Source organism: Pipistrellus kuhlii, unplaced genomic scaffold (assembly GCF_014108245.1).
Source record: "Pipistrellus kuhlii isolate mPipKuh1 unplaced genomic scaffold, mPipKuh1.p scaffold_m20_p_2, whole genome shotgun sequence".
NCBI classification, from domain to species: domain Eukaryota; kingdom Metazoa; phylum Chordata; class Mammalia; order Chiroptera; family Vespertilionidae; genus Pipistrellus; species Pipistrellus kuhlii.
The window spans coordinates 184,177,044-184,200,029 of record NW_023425515.1 but is presented as its reverse complement, the minus strand read 5'-3'; the positions used below and the strand labels follow the sequence as shown (position 1 = coordinate 184,200,029).

The 22,986-nt window shown below is 53.2% G+C and overlaps 1 protein-coding gene across 1 annotated transcript in view; it reads left to right on the top strand.

The window, feature by feature from the left end:
• Window positions 1–8,752: 8,752 nt before the first annotated feature.
• The window catches only part of ALPL (alkaline phosphatase, biomineralization associated), a 52,863-nt gene continuing 38,629 nt past the window's right edge, over window positions 8,753–22,986 (top strand). The window contains exon 1 of the mRNA XM_036446679.2: window positions 8,753–8,896. The gene's annotated coding sequence lies outside the window, so the exon portion shown is untranslated. The remainder of the gene's footprint in view (window positions 8,897–22,986) is intronic.

The window sequence follows — 22,986 nt, the reverse complement described above, 5'->3', positions numbered from 1 at the left end:
ACCCATTACCCTTAAGCAGCTTTGGGAAACACCCATAGCCCTTAGGCAGGTGATAAGGGAATTATCGTATCCATAAGGATTTACATGATTACAAGATGGGGAAGTTGCCTCAGTTACTATTGTCTCAATTAGATAGGGTATGGTTGGCTCTGACCTTTCAGAGCTTCAAGGTTGACCAGCCTCTTTCTATTAGTGAGACAATGATTGGTTTCCCGCATGGAACCACCTAAGTCGAGGAGGCTGGGAAGGGGACGGGACCATCCTGGAGGTGCGGCAATGGCCCCTCGCACCTTCCAGAAGTGCTTGCTAGGCTCTTGGTGAGTGAGCGGCTGCGTATCCTCCCTCTCTCACGTGGAGATTGTTAGGGCCTGGGCCACGAGTCCCACCCTGGCTGCCTGCTCTTGGCTGGATCTCCCAGCCTCTGGTTTGCTATCTGGGGGATTTGGATCGTGATAACCCCTACCCAGAGGGGAAAATGAGGTAACGTATTCAGAGGACTTACAAATCCGGACAGGATTGGGAAAAATGTTTATGTATTGAGAAAAGCAGGGGCCCCCAGTATGTGCCCTACGATCCCATTCTTTTAGAGTTTTTGTATGGTTTTGAAATCTGCAAAGATAAATACCAAGGTGTTCCAATGGGCTATCTCTATGTAATGAGACTATAAGGTTCTCCCTCCTCCCAACTGGTGGGCGGAGTTATGACATTACTGGCATCTGTCACAGAGACATCTCCAAGACATTGAGCCATCAATCAGCGCGTGCCAAAGTGTCCTGGAGCCCAGCCCTTCCTGTTCTGCCCTGGGTCCAACCCTCTCCTGTTCCTCCCCTTAAAAAGACCCCCAGACCAGCCACGTGCTGCTGATCCTCCATATCCAGGTGGCAGCCTGGCTGAGTCCATCCCCCGTCCCCAACTCCTTTAATTCTGATTTCTCTACCTCCGTAATGAGTCCTGTTCATTACTGGGGAATAAACTTTACTTTAAAACTCCTTGGTGGTCACTTTCCTATGCCTCAAACCTTACAGAGACTACATGGCATTTAAAAATACTCTTTCTCTTTGCATTTAAACTTTCTAGCATGAACACAGATGATTTAGATATTTTTAAAAAATATATTTTATTGAATTTTTTTTAAAATCAATCTTTATTGTTCATATTATTACAAAGGTTCCTCATTTCTTCCCCCCTCCACCAGGTTCCCACCCCACCCTCCGCCCCTTCCCGATCCCCCATTGTACTCATCCATAGGTGCACAGTTTATGTTCAGTCTCTTCCTCCCTCCCTTTCCCCGATAGTAAATCCCTTTTCAGATAGTAAATCCGTTACTTAGCATTTTCTCATATCAATAATACCTCCACATGCCCAATGATACACTTCACACAAAAGACATTTCCAAATAGGTCAACCAGCCTCATCCAGGCCCCAACCATGGCACTCACAGATCAACACCCAAGCGCTATACTAACTCAACACATCCAGATCTAAGCCTTCATCACTTGATTCAGCAGACCCTCAAGTTCCCACAAAAGTTTCCAGCCATGTCTGAGAGGCAGCCGTGGGGCAGGCGAGGAGCGAGCTGTTCCGGGCCTGGCTGCTCCAGGCCTGGCCTCTGTTGCTCTGGTTCGTTCCACAACCAGCTGCTCTGGGTCTGGTCACTGCCGCTCCCGACCTAGTTGCTCTGGACTTGGCTACTGCTGCTCCGGGCCTGGCCGCTCCCAGCCTGGCAGCTGCTGTTCAGGGCCTGGCTGCACCAGTCCCGGCTGCTCCGGGCCTGGCCGCACCAGACCCGGCTGCTCCAGGCCTGGCCGCTCCGGGCCTGGCCGCTCCCAGCCTGGCAGCTGCTACTCCAGGCCTGGCCGCTCCCAGCCTGGCAATCGCTGCTCCGGGCCTGGCCGCACCATACTATTTTATTGACTTTTTACAGAGAGGAAGAGAGAGGGATAGAGAGTTAGAAACATCGATGAAAGAGAATCATCGATCAGCTGCCTCCTGCACACCCCCCACTGGGGATGTGCCCGCAACCAAGGTACATGCCTTGATAGGAATTGAACCCGGGACCTTTCATTTCACAGGCTGACTCTCTATCCACTGAGCCAAACTGGTTTTGGCATGATTAGGTATTTAGAAACATTGTACTTTACACACATAAAGTATTTGTATTATTATTTACCTCAAAATGCTGAGGCGAGCATAAAGCTTATAAGTGCAGGAGTGTGGGTACTTGCCCTCTGGGCTGGGACACGGTGAGTTGCCTCCCTTTTGGAGGAGACTGAGCTGTTTCCCAGCCTGTCTCCCCTGGTGGCCTGGATTGGCTTAAGCCAATCAGTGTGGTGACTGGATCAGGGAGCCCATGAGGGATGTTTGGTCTTTGACACTCCCTTCCAATACTTGTGTTTGAGGAAATGGATTTCCAAGTGTTTGACATGTCATAGGTGACTTCCATATGCCACCTGGGAACCCCCACCTGGGTGAGATTGGGGCCAAGAGAGAGGAAGAGGCCAATTAACAATATCGCTCCACTCCTGCCAAAACCGGTTTGGCTCAGTGGATAGAGCGTCGGTCTGCGGACTGAAGGGTCCCAGGTTCGATTCCGGTCAAGGGCATGTACCTTCGTTGCGGGCACATCCCCAGTGGGGGGTGTGCAAGAGGCAGCTGGCTGATGTTTCTCTCTCATCGATGTTTCTAGCTCTCTATCCCTCTCTCTTCCTCTCTGTAAAAAATAAATAAAACATATTTAAAAAAACAAAAACCAATATCGCTCCATTCCTGCTATGGCTCTGACATGCCAAGGTCAAGGCCATCTATGACACTGGTGAGCCCCAAGGCCAGTTGTCAGGAGATAGATATCCCCAAGTCATGTTCTGAACACAAAGATGTGGCAAGGTCTCCATGTACTTGACTGGAAGCAAATACTAGAAGGTTAGACACCTACTATGCCTTTAAGAATATTGCTAACATAACCCCCAGTCTGGCCAATATCAGCCCGCCAGCTCACAAGCCTGAAAGCATCCTCCCAGCCCTGAGTTTGTATCTAACAGGAAGTGGGATGCTAACATGGTACAGCCCCCAGGGGAGCATCTCCAAGACCCCTCTCAGATGTGTCCTTCAAAGACAGGGAGATGGCCCTAACTGGTTTGGCTCAGTGGACAGAGTGTCGGCCAGTTGCAGGTTTGATCCCAGTCAGGGGCGTATACCTTGGTTGCGGGTACATTCCTGGTAGGGAGTGTGCAGGAGGCAGCTGATTGATGTTTCTCTCCCATCGATGTTTCTAACTCTCTATCCCTCTCCCTTTCTCTCTGTAAAAAAAAAAAAATTTTAAAGGAAAAAAGACAGGGAGATGGATGGACAGGCTGACGTACAGCCAGGGGGTGGAGGAATCTTCAGGAATACTCTATCAGAGATGATGTAAGTCCTCTGTGTGGGAGGGGGGGGCGGTGGGGGCGGAGGCTGGGGGAGGGATGAAGGAGATCTTATCTCTGCCACCCTGGGTACAGCTGAGCTCTTTTCCTACTTATCATGGGCGGATTCTTTCCCGCCTCCATTCTGGAAATGCCACCTGACTGCTAAGGCTGGACCTGCCTGAATCTGCTCTGGCCCCTGGAATCCAGCCTCCAGGGCCTTAACCCTTCCACTTGGCCCGCAGCCTTCCGGCTAAGAATAGGAAGCAGCATGCTCCCTCTTGGAGCCTGGAGCCTGCTCACAAGCCCCTTTAGAAATAAAGGACAAAATGGGGACATTGTTCCCTAGACAATGGGGTTTTCTCACAGGGCGAGCTCCCCAGCCGTGGTGAGGAGGGCTCCCTTTAATGGCAGCTGGGCTGGGGATGCCCTCTGGGCCAGGGGCTGGCCAGTTCTTAGGGCCCCGAGTACAGGGCTGACTGCTGGGCCAGCCTGGGACAGGTGGGAGCTGCAGATGTGAAGACACGCTTAGGGCAGTCTGTAAGGGAGAGGACTGAGAGAGAGACATGAGGGCTGCAGCAAGGGCTCAAGATGGGCTAAGAACAGGGCCTGGGACAGGATGAAGGAGTCAGGCTGGAACTGGGGCTGAGCCAGGGCTGAGATGAGGTTGAGGGTCCGAGATGCTCCTGGGAGGGCATCCACACGGCAGTCTGGGCCCTTCCCTGACTCTCTGGGTGGTCCCAGGCGGCTTTCTCTCTCGCCCTGGATCTTCACACCTATCTCATCTCACCTTAATACCCTACTTAATGCCCCTCGGCACTTCTGCTCCCCTTACGTCTGCTCTAGCTCTTTATCCATCCCTTATTCCCTTCTACCTGAGCGTATAATTTACGTATTTAGAATGTTTATTGTGTGTTATCTGTCTGCCCTAACAAGCAGGCCAGCTCCGTGAGGACAAAACCTTTGGTTTGTTCAGTTGTGTCTCCAGTTCTTAAAGCCGTGCCTGGCCCAGAGCGGGCACGCAACGGAGAGTGCTGAACGGAGAAAGTGGTGAAGCCTCTCTGAGCTGAGCGATCCGTGAGGATGACATCAGTGTTGCTGCTTCCATGTTGCAGAGAGGACTGAGTGCAATCTCACCTGTAGAGAGCTTTGCACCAGGCAGGCGGACACCGGTGTAATGACAGCTGGTGTATGCCTCGGCTCCTCATCTGTAAAGTGGGAATAGAAGGCCCTCGTCTGTAGGGCTGTGGTGAGGATTAGATGGGTTAATGCATACAAAGCACTTAGACCAAGGCCTCCCAGGAAGTCAGTGTTCAGCATGCTGTGCAGTGTCATTGTAATCGAGCTAGAGGCCTGGTGCGCGAAGATTCATGCAGGAATAGGCCTTCCTTCCCCTGGCTGCTGGCACCTGTTTCCCTCTGGCACCAGGACCTGGGCTGCTTTGCTCCAGTGGCTGCCACCACCCACCAGGGGCATGGTCAGGGCCACTCGCCGTGTAGCCGCTCGGAGCATGCCCCACCCTGGTGTGTGCTTGCGTGCGTGCGTGCGTGCGTGCGTGTGTGTGTGTGTATGTGTCTGGGGTGGGGTGTCCCCTGGGGTGGGGGCAGCACGCAGTCCCCTCCCACCCATCTGTGGCACAGCTTCCCCTGAGCGGCTGTGATGCCGCCTCCTCGAGCCAGTTGTGACCCCCAGCTAATTTGCATATTACGCTTGTGTGTGTGTGTGTGTGTGTGTGTGTGTGTGTGTGTGTATGTGTGCGTATCCTCAGTTTTCTTAGCCCCTTCCTTCGCATCATTGAGCTGAAGGAGGAGACGGAGGTGACTTAGAGTCAAAAGCTGAATCTCTGATTATGCCTAGGCTTGCAAGTAAATGATCCTTCTAATACATGGGTCAAAACAGACAAAGAGACTCCACACCACTCTTTTTTTTTTAAATCCTCACTAGAGGACAAGGAGAGAGAGTGAGGGAGGGAGAGGGAGAGAGAGAGAGAGAGAGAGAGAGAGAGAGAGAGAGAGAGAGGGAAATAACATTAACGTGAGAGAGATACTGTATGTGCCCTGCCCTGACCAGGAACTGAACCGGTCACCCAGGTATGTGCCTTGACCAGAAACTGGTAACCTTTTGTTGCACAGGATGACACTTAACCAACTAAGCCACTCTGGCTGGGTGACCGCTCCTTTTTAAATATCCACCTAGACTTTAGGGAGTGTCTCCCCCCCCTCCGTCCCTCTCCCCACCTGCACACGAGAGCTGACTCCTTGCTGCTCCCTGTACACAGGCCTTAGCGTTTTCTTCTCTCCGTCTCCTCCTTTATCCCTCACCACTGAGGGCCTGAGCTCCTGTGCTCACCATTCCAGCATTTCTCATTGTAGAAGTCTCCCCATGGGCCAGTGGAAATGAGGACTAGAAATCTGCTAATTCCTGGTGAACTTCAGGCCTCGATCAAGGCAGGGGGCACTTCATAATCGAATGGAACAGATGAAGTAGGAAAAGCCCCAGCTCTGACTGACCTTAAGGTAACAAATGTCTCTGGCCTTCAGTTTCCTCATCGCTGACGGGGGCTTACAGAGGCCTGTCCCGTCCACCTTACAAAACTGTTGTGCGAACCAAATGAGATCATCAGCAGTCCAATTTGCTCATTTTTAAAAATAAGGCACCAGATCCCCAGAGGCAAGGCATGTGCAGCATAGACACAGACAAACCTAATGTGACGAACTGCCTTCTACCAGCCGCGCGGTCCCGCAATCTGGAGTCTGGGCTGGATTTAGAGATTGTCCAGGTCAACCAGCCAGAGGGACTCTGAGCCTGGACAGGGACAGCGACTTCCTCAGCTCAGCCAAGAAGCTGGAGCACAGCTGGAAGTGGGGCTCCTGCTTTCCAGTTGAGGCTGCCTTCCTGCTGGGCGGAGCCATCAGGAGGGCTGGTACCTGGGGGCAGAGCCCGGCAGCAGGTGGGAGGAGTGAGGGAGGAGAGTGGCGGCCAGGCAGCAGACCCTCTTGCTGATAATCCATCAGGTGGAAATCACCCTGACACAGGGAACCCAATACTGGCCGAGTGGCACAATCAGAAGTGCCCATCCCTCGTAGTTTTGGGGAGATGAGAAGTGGGAGGCAGGTGCCAGGGGCCTGTGATAGGTGGGATGGGGTCCCCCCAACTCCCTGTAGGCTCAGCCTCTCAGCCTGGGGATTTGCCCCTGACTCACTGATGATGACATCATCTTAGTACCCCTAAATCCTTCCTTGGAGTTGTGAGCAGTTACAGAGCCCCTCCCAGATTTGGGGGCTGTGGATGCTTTCACCTACAATTTCTTATGCAAATATTATTCATTTACCACCTCCTTGGTTTTTGCCATAATACCTAACCCACATGTGTCAAACACAAGGCCCGCGGGCCAAATCCGTCCCGCCAAGGCCCGCGGGCCAAATCCGTCCTGCCAGGCCTTGCAATGTGGCCCGCACCTCGCTGTCATCACTGCACTCCACTGCGTTTCCATCACAATGACAGTTTATGACTGTTCAGTAAACCATTCGGCCCACGATTTAGCCTGAATTTTAGATTTTGGCCCCTTCTCTGATTGAGTTCGACACCCCTAACCTAACCCATTAAATCTATATTATAAAAGGCCTGCGGCTGTAACGCCGTAATGCCATAACGAACAAATGACTGGTCACCCAGAGTTGCATTGATGGGTCTCACAGCACAGCAGGTCTGGGTCTGGTATACATATAAAAGCCTCAGTGACCGGCCGGCCTGTAGCTATGATGCGCAATGACCATCGGGGGGAGGGGGGGGCAGATATTCAATGCAGGAGCCGCCGAGTGACAGCAACTGTGCAGGGTGCCCTCTCGCACTCTGGGATCCCTCAGGGAATGTCGGAGATCTGGTTTCGGCCTGATCTCCACAGGCCAGGCCAAGGGACCCCTCCTGCCGAGGGGCCCCGCTCACTCTGCAGATGCCTTTCGAGCCCAGGTGTGGCCAGCTGGGGAGGGACCGTGGGAGGTTGGCTCCAGGGTGTGCCCGGCTCCTCTCGCCCAGCCCCATCCTGCGAGCCACCTTCTAATTAATTTCCTTTCAATGTGCACGAATCCATGCACCAGACCACTCATATATCAATATTTACACCATGTTTTGAGTCCCTTTTAAAAAATATAATCTTATGCCCGGGCAAAGAACACTTTACATCACTACTGTAAGAACAAAATCAATTGTTAAGAATACCGAAGAAAGAAGAAGAAATACAAAGACTTTCTTAGTTTCTGGTGCCAGGCCCCAGTTCTAGTTCCAGTCACTCTGACAAGACACGTGAGCTCTCTCGGGGCCTCTGTTTTCTCCTGCGTGAAATGGGGTTGTTGGGAGAGAAGGGATACAGATGGCTGGCCCTGGGAATTCTGGGCTGGCATCGGTTCTGCTGGTGCCGATAACCTTCCCCCTCTGCCTTGGCTGCAGCCTCCTGTTCTTCCTCTCTCCCCCTTTTATCTAGAAATTTAGTTTCCTGTGCACTTTTCAGCCTCAGTCTCACATGACTCTGGCACCACGTGGTGAGGGAAGCCGGAGGGAGATGTTGTCCACTTGTTAAGGGGCAGGTGAGTCCACAGAGGGCAAGTGACGGGCTGGGCTCTGGTGGGGAGCAGTCAGCAGGAATCCTGACGGCCCCTTCCCCCTCTAAGGAGAAAAGCAGGAACAGACCCTGTCAGGGGAGGCACCCCTCCAGGCACCTGCCCCTCCTAGACCTCCTCGGCTTCCCCAGCCCTGGCCGAGGAAACGGTGCCAGGGCAGCGGAGAGAAGAGGCTAACGGTCAGGGGTGGATGGGAAGGAGAGAGGCCGAGGAAGAGGGTCAGAGACACAGGTGGACAGAGACAGGGACAGGGACGCGTGGACAGAGATGGAGAGAGACAAAGAGCAGAGAGACAGGCAGAGACAGATGCACAGAGAGGGTCAGACAGGACAGAGAGCGCCGGACAGACTCCCACAACCACACGGAACCGAGGTGGAGCTGGAGGCACAGAGACCAGAGGGCCCCGCGTAGAGGCGGGCAGAGGGGGCGCCGCGCCCGGGAGCCCGGGAGCCGGAGCTGGAGGGGGACCGAGGGCTTCGGGAGCGGCAGAGCCCACGGAACCAACGGAACCGACGGCGGGACACCAGCTCCTGCCCCAGCCCCGCGCAGGGGGGAGGGGGAAGGAGGGAGCGGGGTCGGGGTGCGCCTCGATCCCCGGCAGGGGGCGCCCTGGACGCGTGGTCAGCACGGCGGGCCGGGCCGGGCCGGGCCGGGCTGGGCGGGGGCGGGGCGGCCGGGGGCGGGGAGGCGGGGGCGGGATGGGGGCGGAGGGCCGGGGCCGGGGTGGGTGAGGGCTGCCCAGGCAGCTCGGGCCCGGGGCCGCCTTTATAAGCCCGCGGGGGCGGTGGCCCGGGCAGCATCGTGCGCCCGCTCCGCGCCCTCGGGCCCCGCGTCCTCACCCGCGTCCCTCGTGCCGGACAGACCCACCCGGGGCTCTGCCAGGTAAGGACTCGAGGCTGCCCGGCCCCCCGGGACCCCGGGACCCGGGACCCTGGGACCCCGGGACCCCGAGAACGAGGCTGCTCCCCGGCCCCTCCCACGTCCTCCGCTCGCCCCGGACGGCGGCGCGGAGGGTGTCGGTGGCCGGGCCGGGCCTCCGCGCCACGGGGACCCCCGGGCACTGGTCCTCGCGCGTCCGGGCCCCCGGGGGGCGCGCTGGGCGGCGGCGGCCCGAGGTTGGACGTGGATCCTGCGAAGCGAGGACTGGAGGTCCCCGTCCCGGGCTCCTCTGCCTCCTCCCTCGGCCCAGGCACCGGCACCCCGCCCCCGCCCCCACCCCGCGCCCGGGACCGAGCAGCCCATGGTGGACCGTTGGCCGGAGATCCGGAGACTCCGGCTCCAGCCCGGCCCCGGCCCGGTGCCCTCTCCCGCCTCCCGCCTACCAGCCCAGGCCCCCCCACAGCAGCGCGGGCGGGGGCGGGGGGAGGCTGGGCTGCCCTCGTGGGGTCTAAAGGGATTGGGGCAGAGCGGGAACAGCGGAGGGAGGGCGCCAGGGTCCGGGAGCCGCAGGGGAGGAGAAAGGGCCTCTCGGCGGGTGGGTGGGTGTCTGGGGGGTGGGCTCAGCAGCCCTGGGTCCAGCTCTGAAGCCCCCGGAGCCGAGGAGCGTGTGCCCGGTGAGTGGTCGCTCAGGACTGGTCCCGGGCCCAGTCTGGTAACAAAGGGTTCAATGCATGGTCTACACTGGTGGGACGGGCCGCTGAGGAAGCTAGTCTTCCCCCACGGCGTCTCTCTGACCCTTCCCAACACTTAATGGGGGGGGGGGGAACCACGAAGACCCAGAGACGGGTGATTCTCCGGTGGGACCGGGCCAGGGGCGGGGTATCCCGGCGGGCAGGTGTGGGCTCCCCCCCTCCCCCCCAAAAGAGGAAGCAACTGCCTGAGTGCCTACGGAGCCCAGACTTTCTCCAACACCTGGCGGGCATCATAGTGTTTGCAGATGGCGGGAGTGAGGCTCAGAGAAGTTAAACCGGTACACACACTCCTTAAGAAGTTAAGCAAATAGAGATCAGGATTTGATCCTGACTCTCAACCCTATAACCTTAGCCTCCTACTTCCCACTCTCACATCGGGGAGAAGAGGGGTGGAGCTGTATTCCTCCTTCTGGCCCTTCCAGGGCTCAGTCCTGCCTCCCACCACCCTCCAGACCGGTCCCCTTCAAATCTAGTGCTCCCCACCCGTGTGTCCCAGCCCACCCACCCAGTCCACTCCATGCCCCTGCCCTTGCCCCTCTGCCGCCCTCTCCCTCCCTGAACTCCGTGCCTCTGGATTCCATAAGCAAAAGCGACTCCTGGACACAGCTTCCCAGCGGAGACAGGCTCGGTGTCTGTGTCCATGCCCCACCTGTCAAACGGGAGAACGTCTCTCACGTTAGACTATTGTGAGGAATGTAAGGAGGCCTGGAACAAAATTTAACAGCCCTGGGGATAGAGCAGTAAATTAAGCAGACAAAAGCGGGGACATTCAGACATTTGCATAACAAGCTTTTCTTTCAGGCTTTGAAATAGATGGTACAGAATTGGAATCAAGCAATTCCCAAGGAAAGGGATTTTGGTCCTCCCGAATAGACAAGGTTGTCATCCTCGCTGTGTGACCTGGAAGAGTTCAGTCCCCTGTCGTGCTGTGGTCCCCTCCTTCAGGCTGAGGCGATGGGTGAATAGTACCCTCAGGTGGTGAGGTCTAGATTAATGTATGCCAGGTGGTTGGCCAGTGTCTGTGCTTAAGAAAATATTGGCTGTCATCAGCTCTAATCTTGGCAGAAAACGCAATGCTGAGCCTGGGTAGATGGTTATGTCACTGACCCTGAGCCCTGGAACCCATCACCCACCTCCGTGGAGGTTCTTGCCCAGTCCCTGATGGGCTGGCACGCTCCTTGCCCACATTCCGATGCCTACCATCCTAAACACAGCCTTGGCCAGGAGCCTGGGCTCTGTGTCTGAGGGTACGAGGGGGGGGGGGGGCTGTGCCCTCCATCTGTTCTTGTGCCTCCAAGTGTCCCAGCTTGGAAATGGGGTGAACTCAAACCCAAGCCCTGCGTGTTCTCTGGCTTACACACCTGCAAGCTAGTATAGTCCTGACTCCACACCTGAAAAAGCAGATCTTGGAGAGGAGAAACGATTTGTCCAGGATGCACACGCTACCTGGGGGAGCTGGGGCTGGATGGGTGTCTAGAATTCCAAGTCTCGTGACCTCCCTGTTGCACCCATCTCTGGGGATGAGGCCTCTTCATCGGGGGTAGGACCCAGCAGCATAGCCTCAAGTTCTCACCTTGGAATAGAAACCAGAGTTATTAATACAAATGCCAGCGCTCAACATTGCGGGGAGAGTGAGCGAGCTGGGCTGAGAACCGGACGCTCAGAAATCTCCCCGCGGCCACAGGAATGCTGACTCAGCGCCCCGGCACTGGCTGAGGCTGGGCTGTGCGGTGAGTGTGTGTGTGTGTGTGTGTGTGTGTGTGTGTGTGTGTGTGTTTTCTTTTTCCTTCTAGAGATGTCCTCACTTTGAGAGGGCAGCCGGGCAGTAGATTGGAGGTTCATTCCCAGCGCGGCTCTGTGACCCTGGACAGGTCACTCTCCCTTCTGAGCCTCAGATTGAGGAAACCATGTGTAATGTGGTTAATAATACGTACTTTGAAGCATTGCGATGAGGGGCCAGCAAGACCATTAATGGTTTTTCAGCACCGGCCTGAGCCTGTGTGAGTGACTGTCATTGAGAAGCTGTTTCTTGTGGGACAGAGTCAGCAGCATTATCCTTCAGCACACAGGTGGTCCCGGAGGCCAGATGGAAGGCCCAGAGGTAGCAAGGGACATGCTGGCCCAGGGGACAGCATCTTGGGTTCCACTCCTAGCTGGATGACCTGGGGCAAGTCACTTGGCCTCTCTGACTGTTAGGTTCCCATTAGGCCCTCAGCAACTTCTAAAGGATGCTCAGTGTCCAAAGAACATTCCAGAACAGTCTCCATGTTTTTCCACCTCCCCATACACCCCCCCCCCCCCCCAGCATTTCCTAATTGCTCCCAGAAAAGCTTCATACTTAAAGTTTTCCATGCTGGAATCTTCAACCTCGCTGTGGCCTGAAATCAATTGTTTGCATTTAATTTGACTTCTCAAATGAAGGGGTAACATTTGAGATGAGGGTAGGGGGTGGGGGAGGAGATGAGGAAATTGAAGTTAAACCAGATGTGTTTTTGTTTAACTGTAGGCTGGTGGTTAAACTGCCCAAGTATTACCATCGTCCCCTCTGAATTCCAGTAACCGGGAGTCGGGTTTCACTAAAAATTGTAGTGTTCCTTCCTGCTTCGTGGGGACTTGCCTTCCCCATTATTATTATTATTACTATTTTATGTTCTTCTGAGGCCGTGCCTGGCCAGAAAGGAGACCTCACAGATGCCTAGGATTTCAGAGCTGGAAGGCATTTAGAGGTTGGCTCTGGCCGCTGGCTGCTCTGCAGCAGACCCGGGAGGCTGGGGCCCCGGAGGGGAGGATGCGTGCAGGGTCAGTCAGCCACAGAGGGCAGCGTTGGACTACGGATTCAGTCTCCCAGCTCCAGGTGCCACGACCTTCCCCAAAGTAACCACCGTTGTGAATTGGGTGTGTATCCTGCCTAATGAACCTATTCTTATGTTTATTTTTGAAAAGAAAGAATGGTTCAAGGGAAGATACAGAGAGAATGTGGGTTGGTAGAGAAAGATCTTCAGCTCCGAAGAGTAGAGTTTAAGTCCTTGACCTGTGGATGCGCTATCTGTGTGACCTTGGGGGAGTCATTTCCTCTCCCTGGTCCTCTGCTTCCTCGTTTGCAAACCAGGACGCAGAGGAGCAGGAGTGGGGGGATGAGACGGACCTACGACTTGAAATGGGTCTAATTTTGTCAACTGGTCCTTGAACATGTACGGCCTAGATTATGGCAGGTCTGTCACACACCGCCCTCCTCCAGTGGCCAGAGACAGATGAGGTGGATGGCTGAGCCACAGGGGGCCACTTCGCTGTCCACCACCAGGGCTGGAACTCATCAGCAACTGCTCTGTCCACTTGACCACGGTCCCCACCACCCCCTCCCTCCAGCCCACTGGGCTCTTCCACGTTAGCTACCTGCCTTCTGAGTTTGCAGTTTCTGAGCTAAGTGCCGGAGGCCGAGGAAGGAGGACTCAGACTTCATCTGGGTGATTGCAAGAAGCATGGGCCAGCCCCCTGGGGCTCAGGATGGGAACATGGGATGCATGGACCTCCGTCCTTCTGTGGCCTGGCAGAGTCTGACATGTTGGCTAGGCGGAGGGAGCTTTCTTCCTGTTTTGGGGGTCCCAGGCATAGTCTACAGGCTCTAGAGATTTGGGGGTGACAGAGCGCCAGCCTGTTGGGGCTCAGAGAGCAGAGCCTGGGGCCTACTCCTGGGGGGTCAGGCAGTGCTGGCTGCTTCAGTCCTGGGGGAAGGGACTCCCTGGACATCTGCCATCTTACCTAATACTTCCGAAGAATGTAGTCATATGTCACCACTTCACAGACAAGAAACACCACCTTGTGCTCTGAATCACAGTTCTCTGTTCCCCTCCCTCCGCTGGGAGTGGACCTGGCACTGACAGCTGGCACCGTGGCCGCAGCACACATCTCCGAATCTCTACAACCAAGCTCCGGAGCAGCTGCTTAGATGGGAGAGTCTAGGAGGGCTCCACAAACAGCCCTGGGGTACAAGGTATAAGCGAGGGGAGCTCGGATTCCTGGCAGTAGCCAGGGTCTAGAGCTTGCAGAGTTCAGAGACGTGCCTGCCCCTGTGGGAAGCAGCGTGTTGTAAGGATGCTGGCCACCAGGCTGTTTTGGTTGAAGAGACTGAGACTCAGAGGGCAGACACCTGGGGTGTCACCCCCTCCCCCAGGGGCCCCTGGCCCCCCGTCCTGATCCAGGGAAGGGAGGAGAGCAGAGGGGAGGCTTGAAAAGGCTCTCCCATGTGAGTTTTGGTGAAGGGCAAGCGCTTGCCTTTGCCGATCCACCTTTTCTTTGTCTGCGAGACCACAGGGTGGGGACCCTCTCAGGTTTCCGTCCCATCATCCCCCAGGCCTCATGGTTGGCTGCCCCTGGATTGAACCAGACTTGGCCTTTATCATTTGTCTTTTTCCTTCCACCTGTTCCCACTTTGACTTGCCGGCCTCTTAATACATAGAGTGAATAACTTGTTCATCTGCCACCATGCTGGATCAAAGTGTCTCCGCTAATTCTTGGCCCCTCCCCTCCTTCCCTCCTGCACGACCTTCTATACCTGCTCTGTTTTCTCTGCTACCCCTCCCACCGGCACACACGGCTAACCTTGCCGTGTCGAGTGTGGTGTTCAGTGCCTCACCTGGAATCCCTAGTCTCAGAGCAGCCAGTACTGCATGTGTGTAACATGATCTCCGTGTTACAGAAGAGGAAACAGGCCCTGAGTCAGCCGGGAAGCGGAAACATCCCCGCTTGTCCCCCACCATTGCCCCTGCACCCCTCCAAGGCTGCTTCCTTCTCCACAAGCCAGCTTCCGAGAAGAGCCCAGTCCCTTCCTTGTGTGTTGAAGTCATAGAATAGAGCGCCTCATATTTCAGCTTCAGTTTTCAAGATGTCGAAGATGCACAGACTTCCTCTCCGCAGTGGGCCCACTGCGTGCGCCACCTGAGTGCTCCTGGGTGGAAGTGCTGTGTTTTACATTTTCCTCTTCACCTAATCCTCGTGATTAACGTTGAAGGTCTTGCTCAGTGTCAGGAACTGAGCCAGTCTCTGTGAATGACCTTTTCGTATTTCTCTTGTGATCCTCTCCATTTTACAGAAGGGGAAACCGAGGCTCAGAGGAGCCGAGTAACTTTCTCGGTGTCACACAGCTGGAAAGTGGAGATGCTTTCTTGCTCAACCAGATTGGCCACTGGATTCAGATTTTTTATGTTTGCATATCAGCCCTCGGGGAACTTCGATGTGTACGTTTGTTCCCAGCGAAACCATCCCTCTGTCCTTGGGGTTAGCAAGGTGATGTGGGTGGGAGGTCTCAGAGGGAGGGACCAAGCATAGGAACTCCTGATTGGGCAGAAGCATTGACCTGCGGACTGAAGGGTCCCGGGTTCGATTCCGGTCAAAGGCATGTACCTTGGTTGCGGGCACATCCCCAGTGGGGGGTGTGCAAGAGGCTGCTGATCGATGTTTCTCATCGATGTTTCTCTCTATCCCTCTCCCTTCCTCTCTGTAAAAAAATAAATAAATAAAAATAAAAAATCAATAAAATATATTAAAGGAAAGAAAAGAAAAAGAAATAATAGTCTTATCAGGAAGCATCCTTAGGAACCCAGAGGGACTTGGGTTTGAATCTGCCATCTCAAGCTGTGTGTCCGTAGGCAAGTCCTTTCCCTCTTCTGGGGTTGGGTTATCCTGCCTGACCACTACGGCTGGCACCGAGTGAGGGAAGGCCTCAGGGCTTCTCCCCTTCATGTGTGGCAAACAGTTGGCATGCGTGCTGCCACGCCCCTGTCCTACACTCACGGCAGACATCACTAATCAACCACGGCTGCTTTTTCCTCTAAACCTCAAATTCCTTCTAAATGCAGTCCTCCAGGCAGCCACTATCAACTCCTTAGAGTTGGCACGGGAGATTGAAGGACATCCCAGAACCAAATTAGATTTAATTATTGTGTGGACAGGGGTGGAAGAGGGACAGGCTCGGGAGGCACCCAGGTCAGTGGCACTGAGCTTCTGAGTCTTCTTTTCCTCTGCCTTGTCTGGGAGAGCAGGAGGAACCCAGAGAGACTGCCTAGATCCCACCCTGGGGTGGGGTGGGGACCCCTCATGGGGCTCAGAGCTGTGCTCAAGGTCAGTCCTCAAGGTTTCTGGGCCCGTCACAACCCAGGCTGAAAGTAAGAGTGCAGGGAGGAGGGTGGTTTAGATGGTCCTGCAGAGCTTGGCTCCCCCTTCCCCACCCTCTGTAACAGTAGTAGTAATTGTATCAATCGTAATAGGAACAGCATTAAGAAGAGCTATTAACATTTACCGGATATTTATTTGGCACCCAGCCACTCTGCTAAGGGCTTTCTGTGCATTCACGCTTTTATTTCTCTCTCTCTCTCTCTCTCTCTTTTTTTTTTTTTTTGTTAATCCTCACCTAAGGATATCTCCCCACTGATTTTTAGGGAGAGTGGAAGAGAGGGAAAGAGAGAGAGAAACATCGATGTGAGAGAAACATATCGATTGGTTGCCTCCTGCGTGAGCCTTGACCAGGATCCGGGCCGGGTAGGAGCCTGCAACCAAGGTACATGCCCTTGACTGGAATCAAACCTGGACCCTTCAGTCTGCAGGCCGATGCTCTATCCACTGAGCCAAACCACTTCGGGCTAGTTCCTGTTTTCATCAGCCATGAGATGCTGGGTGAGCTACTCTAACACCCCAACCTCAGCTTACAGGCCCCATCACACTTTCCAGTTTTTAAAGCCCTTTCTCATTCATGAACGCACTGCCTCCTCAGGCGGCCCAGCACAGTATTCTCTTCCTTTTGCAAAAGGGATGCTGAGGCTCAAGTCCAATCAATGGCACAACCAGCCCCCAGCCTCGGGTCAGGACCCCAGATCTTGGTTAATGTGCCCCGGCCTCTTGCATCTCTGCCTTCGCACCTGCTGCCCCGCCCCTGCAGGGCCCTCCCTGCCTGGGTGGCCAGTTGGCATCACGGCTGCTTTTCTTGATCTTGCCTAGAAATCTCGAGTCCTTGTAATCTGATGATCCTCATCGCGCCTGGCTCTGAGCATGAGCTCCTGAAGGGCGGGAAGCCCGTGTCTCACCGGGTCACAAAGGTTTGAGTGAGTGAAAGGCTGCCGGGCTCGGCAGGGTCTGCGCCCAGCAGGGCTTGGTTTCCGGGGGGAAGCCTGTGAGGTTGTCCTGCTGGCTGGACACCTGAGCCACCCAGGCTGAGCCGGACTGCCCCGCCTAGATCTCCACTGGGCCTTCATCTCCCATGGATGACACGACTCATGAATGCTTTGTTGGTGATTGGCAGCAGGACAAGCCAGCTTTCCTGTCAACGGCTCGGGCCCTTTGTTGGGTGTGGGTTCCCCCAGTGTCATCCCTCAGACCAGTCTCTGTCCATTTTCTTCACAAACGTACCCCTAGTGCCTAACCTCAATTTTTAAAATAATAATAATAACTATTATTATTATTATTATAATAATAATGGCTTGCCCTAACCAGTTTGGTCCAGCGGATAGAGCATGGGCCTGCGGACTGAAGGGTCCCAGGTTCGATTCCGGCCAAGGGCATGTACCTTGGTTGCGGGCACATCCCCAGTGGGGGGTGTGCAGGAGGCAGCGGATCGATGTTTCTCTCTCATCGATGTTTCTAACTCTCTACTCCTCTCCCTTCCTCTCGGTAAGAAAATCAATAAAATATATTTTTAAAAAATAGCAACGGCTGTACATGGAGTAACACATCTGTATGCACCATGCTTCTTGGTGCATAGCATGCGCTTAACACACATTTGGTGAAGGAAGGACCACTGGTACATCACAGCCTGCAGCTGGGGCCAGGTGAAGTTCCCAGGAAGGGAAACCACTCAGTCCGCTTGCCCTGTCTGGGGCAGCCCTGACTTGTGCCAGCTTCCTGGTCCCTTGGCATTACCCAGCAGCATGGAGGGAGATACCAGGCTGGAGGGAGATACTGCTGCCATCTGTAGTATCTAGAGCCAAAACCGGGACTTAGTGTGGTTGAGTCACTTGCCCGGGGTTGCAGAGCTGGTGGGTGGTGGTGCTGGGATTTGAACCCGGAGCCTGGAGTCTTTCCCCTTTTGGCTCTGGTGAGGGAGGACGAGTCTGTCTTGGGGATATCTGGTCCAGACAGTCTTAATTTGTTTAATTCATTGAATGGCTATATGGGGCCTGCTAAGTCAGTGCTTTCCACATCCTTTGATCTTTGGTCCTCTTAACCTCCCAGGGTGGGCGCTGGAATCCGTTTTTCACAGGTGAATAGAAGCCCAGAGGAGGGAAGGGACTGGCCCAAGGTCACGCAGCTCATAAATGGCGAAGCTGGAATTGGAGCCTGGGCAGCCTGGCTCCAGAGTGCGGGCCTGCAATCACTTCATTAGACAAATCTCTGCAGGCCAGATGCTTAAACTCTTCTTGAACCTGCCGGCTTCCCGGAGTTGGCTCGAGGAGAGGATAGTAGGCTGTGATGGACTCTGTGACACTTCCTGCTCCCTGAGCTGAGGAGCGCAGCTTATCTGTCCCCTGCGCGATTCCCGGGGTGAGCGAGAGAGAGACGGAGGCGGGGAGCCCGGTGGGCAGTCCTGGCGTCTCCAGGACCAGGGTCAGGGGAAGGCTGGAGCCGCTGCTCACTCAGACACCTCCGTGGCGGACGGGCCCCGGCCTCAGTCCAGGCCTCTGGCCTCGGGCCCGGCCCTCCTGGGCTCTATCTCAAGCTTCCAGTGTCGTCTTGGGGCGGAAAATCTCAGTGCGCTGGCTCGTGTGACAACTCTGCTCTGAAGTTTCCTCCCTGCGCACCCAGGTCCCCGGCAGGCCTGCGGGCCCCGCTTCCCCTTTCAGGAGGGGGGCCTTCCTTTCCTGCTGGGTCGCTACACGACTTGAATAATCGAGTGTTTCCCGACTGGCCCCTGGCCAGGCAGTGCTCAGCGTGTGCAGCCTCTAGCTGGGGCTGGGGCTGGGGCTCCCAGGCAGGCCTGTCCACCTCCTTGTCCTGTCAGCGAGGGCAGAACATGGGGAGGACACCTGTCTCGACGAACGGACCAGGACCCTGACGATCCCTGTGACAAAGGATGGCGCTGGCCTCCAGCTTTGCCCGGAAGTAGCTCCAGCGGGAGAAGAATAGGGCTGCCCCTGTTCTAGGAAGTTCCTGTGGGAGTGGCCTTTCTTGTCCTGGGGGGGGGGGGGGATGTACTGGTTTTTGGCACCTGTCGAGGGGGAGAAGGAGAAAGCAGAGTCAGGAAGCGGGGAGGTGAATACAGGAGCACATTCATTCATTCATTCATTCAACAAACCTTTCCTTAGCCCAGTGCCAGGCTCAGGGCTTGGTGCTGGAATTCACAGATGGACCTGGTTCAGTTTTTGCTTTCAAAGAGCAGCGGTGTGTGGGGAGATGGCTGTGTTAGCAGGACCCAGACAGAGGCCCGGTGGTGTCGGGTACAGGAAACGGCCAGAGCCGTGGGGGCAGAGGAGGCCACCTGCATGCCCTCCCTGGGCAGAATGACCACCACGGGTTTCTGGAGGAGGCACATCCGGTCTCGTCTGCTTGCTTTTTCTCCAAAGAGTATTTGCTGAGCATCTTCTAGCTGACGTGGCTCCAGAGGATGCGGCAGCGAGCTGCACAGCCTTTCCTCCCGGAGCTCCATTGCACTGGAGGAGCTAGTTCCAGGCAGCGCTGAGCACTGGGAAGAGGATACACTAGCTTGTGCCTCAGTGAGGGGCTGGGGTGTGTGTGTGTGTGGGGGGGGCTTCACGCGGTGGGAGCAGGAAGGACTCGGAGAACATGGCCTTTGAGCTGGAGAATGAGAGGAAGCGAGCCAAGCAAGTGTTCCTGGCAAGGGAACAGCCAGCGCGGAAATCCCGAGGGACGAGCAGGGGCACGTCAGGTCTGGCCGGGCCGGGGCCAGGGGATGATGTCAGGAAGATGAGCTTGTGGACGTCCGATGGGCTCTGGAAGCAGGAGCAGGGGCCAGGAGAAGGAAGGGTTAGGGTGACCTCCCGTCGTTGGTTGAATGACTCAGTAAAAGCAATTGGAGCAGGAATGGCCTTTGAAGCTGGACACTCCCACCCTCCCCTGGGACCGACGGGGCAGCTGAGCCCAGCAGGAAGCGACTCCTCCCAAGGTCACAACGGGAGGGGACGGGACTGGATCGAGGTCCCCTGCCACCAACTGACTTCTCTCCAATGTGCCCTCCCAACCGCTCTGGCTCAGGCTGACATTTGATCATCGCCGTTTGCCAGGAGAGGTACACATCCTGACTGGTTTGACAGAGGGAGGTGCAGCTCAGGGGCCTCGTTAAGGGTCGTTCAGAGATGGGGATCTTTGGGATTGATCCTGGCCAAGTTTGCTCTGACAACGGGGCTAGCCCTACAGGAGTCCCCATTTACCCACAGGGAATAGGTTTCAAGACCCCAATGCATGCCTGGAACTGTGGGCAAACCAAACACCTATGGTCACAGTTAATTTATAAAATAGGCACTGTGAGAGATTACCCACAGTAGCCAATAATGAAGTAGAACAATTTCAGCAACGCACTGCAATAAATGTTACTACATGAATGGGCCTCTCTCTCAAACTGTCTTATTGTCCTGTACTCATCTTTTCATTGATGGAAGCACTTCCCGGCTTTTCTTGGGCAAGTCCGAACTGCCAGCATCACTAATTTAGCGCTCTATTGAGTAAAATCGGCGATGCCGCTGTAGGCCGTCTGGTCACTGAGGTGGCCACTCAGTGACCACTGGCCAGGCTGGCGCGGGACAGCGAGAGAGCTCACGCCACTCAGAACGGTGCGCAATTTAAAACTTATGAATTGTTTGTTTCTGGAATTTTCCACTTAATATTTCGGACTGTGAATAACGGCAGGTAACCGGAACCTGGGAAGACAGAGCCACGGTGAGGGGGGGATTACTGAATGCTTTTGGCTTAAAAGATTGTTGAGGATTCAGGGAGCTACAATATAATGCATGTCAACAATTTTCCACAGTGCTTGGCGAAATGTGAATATTTACTGAGCATTTTTGTTTTCATTTAAATTATTTGATGGACCTGGGGCCTAGATAAGGATTACTCATGATCCATGTTGCAAGCACTCTCATCATTGGTCCATGAAAAATAAATTTAAAATACCTATGAACTATTATCCAGGGCTAGAATAGTGACAGTAATTAACATTGTCCTTTGGATGCCTTCAGCCCTCTCCCAGTCACCCTCCTTCACGTGGGGTAACCACTCGCCTGAATCTGGGGTTTCTCATTTTCTTGCCTTTTGAAATTATTTTTATTAGTATTATTATTATAAAATATATATGTTTCATATATTGGTATCTGGAGTTTCTCATTCTCTTTGCCTTTTTATTTATTTACTTATTTTTTAAATATATATTTTATTTCAGAGAGGGAGAGAGGTAGAAACATCAATGATGAGAGAGAATCATTGATTGGCTGTCTCCTGCACACTCCCTACTGAGGATCGAGCCCGCAACCTGGGCATGTGTCCTGACCGGGAATTGAACCTGTGTCCTGACTGGGAATTGAACCGGTGACCTCCTGGTTCATAGGTCAAGCCATGCTAGCTGGGCCCCTTTGCCTTTTTTGATTAGTATTTACCTGTCACAGAATTTTGAGACCCATTAAAACAAAGCTTAATGAGAAAAAAAATCATAAAGGTGAAAAATATATATCTCTATGAAAGGTTGTCATGCACAATCCCCTGAGACATGTTTTGTTCATTCAATTTGGTGTTGCTGAGACCCATCCATATTGTTGCATAGAGTTGTAATTCTTTTTCATTGTATCTGATATTCCACTGGGCAACCGTTCCACAGGTTTTATTTGCTCAACTTCTTGTTAATGGCATTTGGGTTGGTTTCAAGTTTTTCCTAGTGTGGAAAAAGCACCTCTGAATATTCACGTACATGCTTTCTAATGAATGAACATAGAGATCTTCTCTTGATATATACCAGTGGGTGGGATTATTGGGTCAGAGGGTCTGTGAACATTGGTTCAGTGTTAACAAGAGAGGAGCAAACTGTTTTCCACGATGATTGTATCTGTTTACATTCCCACCAGTAATGTAGGAGAAGTCCTGATGGCCTGCATCTTCGGCAATACACAGTATTGTTGGACTTCTTAATTTTTTCCAACCAGATAAGGATAAGGATTTCTCATTGTAGACTTCATTTGCAGCTGCCTGATTACCAGTGAGGCTGAGTAAGTTTGTATGAGTACGTGTGTGAGTTCTCTTTTGCCCCTTTTTCTATTTGTCCCCCTCCCCCACCCCCCTGCCACCCTTTTTTGGGGAGGGGGCCTTTTCTTATTAATTTGTGATAGTTCTTTATATTCCTGAGTCTCATCATGTTTTGGGAATGGGAATTCTAAAATTTAATAGAGTGTGATTTAACAGTTAGTGCTTTGTGGTCTTGTTTAAGAAAGTGCGCCTCATCCCAAGGTCAAAGGCTATTCACCTACAGTTTCTACTAAGTGTGTGTGTGTGTGTGTGTGTGTGTGTGTGTGTGTGTGTTAGGTTTTTTTTCTTCTTCACCTTTAAGGCCTTGATCCATATAGTATAAGAGAGACATTCAATTCAATTTTTTTCTCTCTAGATTCCCATTTTTTCTTTTTTCCCAGTTGTCTTTGTTGCTGAGATATAGAAATGCAGATGTTTTTGCATTTTGATATTATCAAACTAACTTGCTCAACTCTTTTTCCAATTATCTGTCTGTAGATTCTCAGTTACAAATAATGATATTTTTTTTGTGTGTGTGTGTGTGTGCGTGTGTGTGTTTTTAATTATGCTTTTAATTTTTTTCTTATGTTATTGCACTGTCTAGGACTGGCAGTACAATCTCACATAAAAATAGTGGTACAAAGTATCTTTTCCTTGATTTTTATTTTAGAGAGAATGTTCTAAAGTTTCCCCACTTAGAATAAATGTGTTACATATTTTTTTATAAATTCCTTATTTTTCTGGTTAAGGAAGCTTTTATCTATTCATAACTTACTGAGAGTGTTTTTAAAGTAATAATTTGTGTTGAATTGTACTAAATGCATTCAAAAAGTGTCTTGAGATGATTATATGGCTTTTCTCTTTTAATCTGTTAAAGTATTCCTAGGATAAACCTAATTTGTTTGTTATATGATATTTGGTTATGGTCTAATAATAACTTGTTTAGAATTATATAAATTTGCATGAATAAAATGTGCCTCTAATTTTCACTTTTAATGTTGTGCTTTTCTGCCTTGGAATTGCCATTGTAACGGCTTTATAAAAGTAGTTGGTGATATTTTCTCTTTTACTGTTCTTTTGCAATATTTGGGTAAAGGAGATAATGAGCTTCTTGAAGTCTAATAGAAGTCA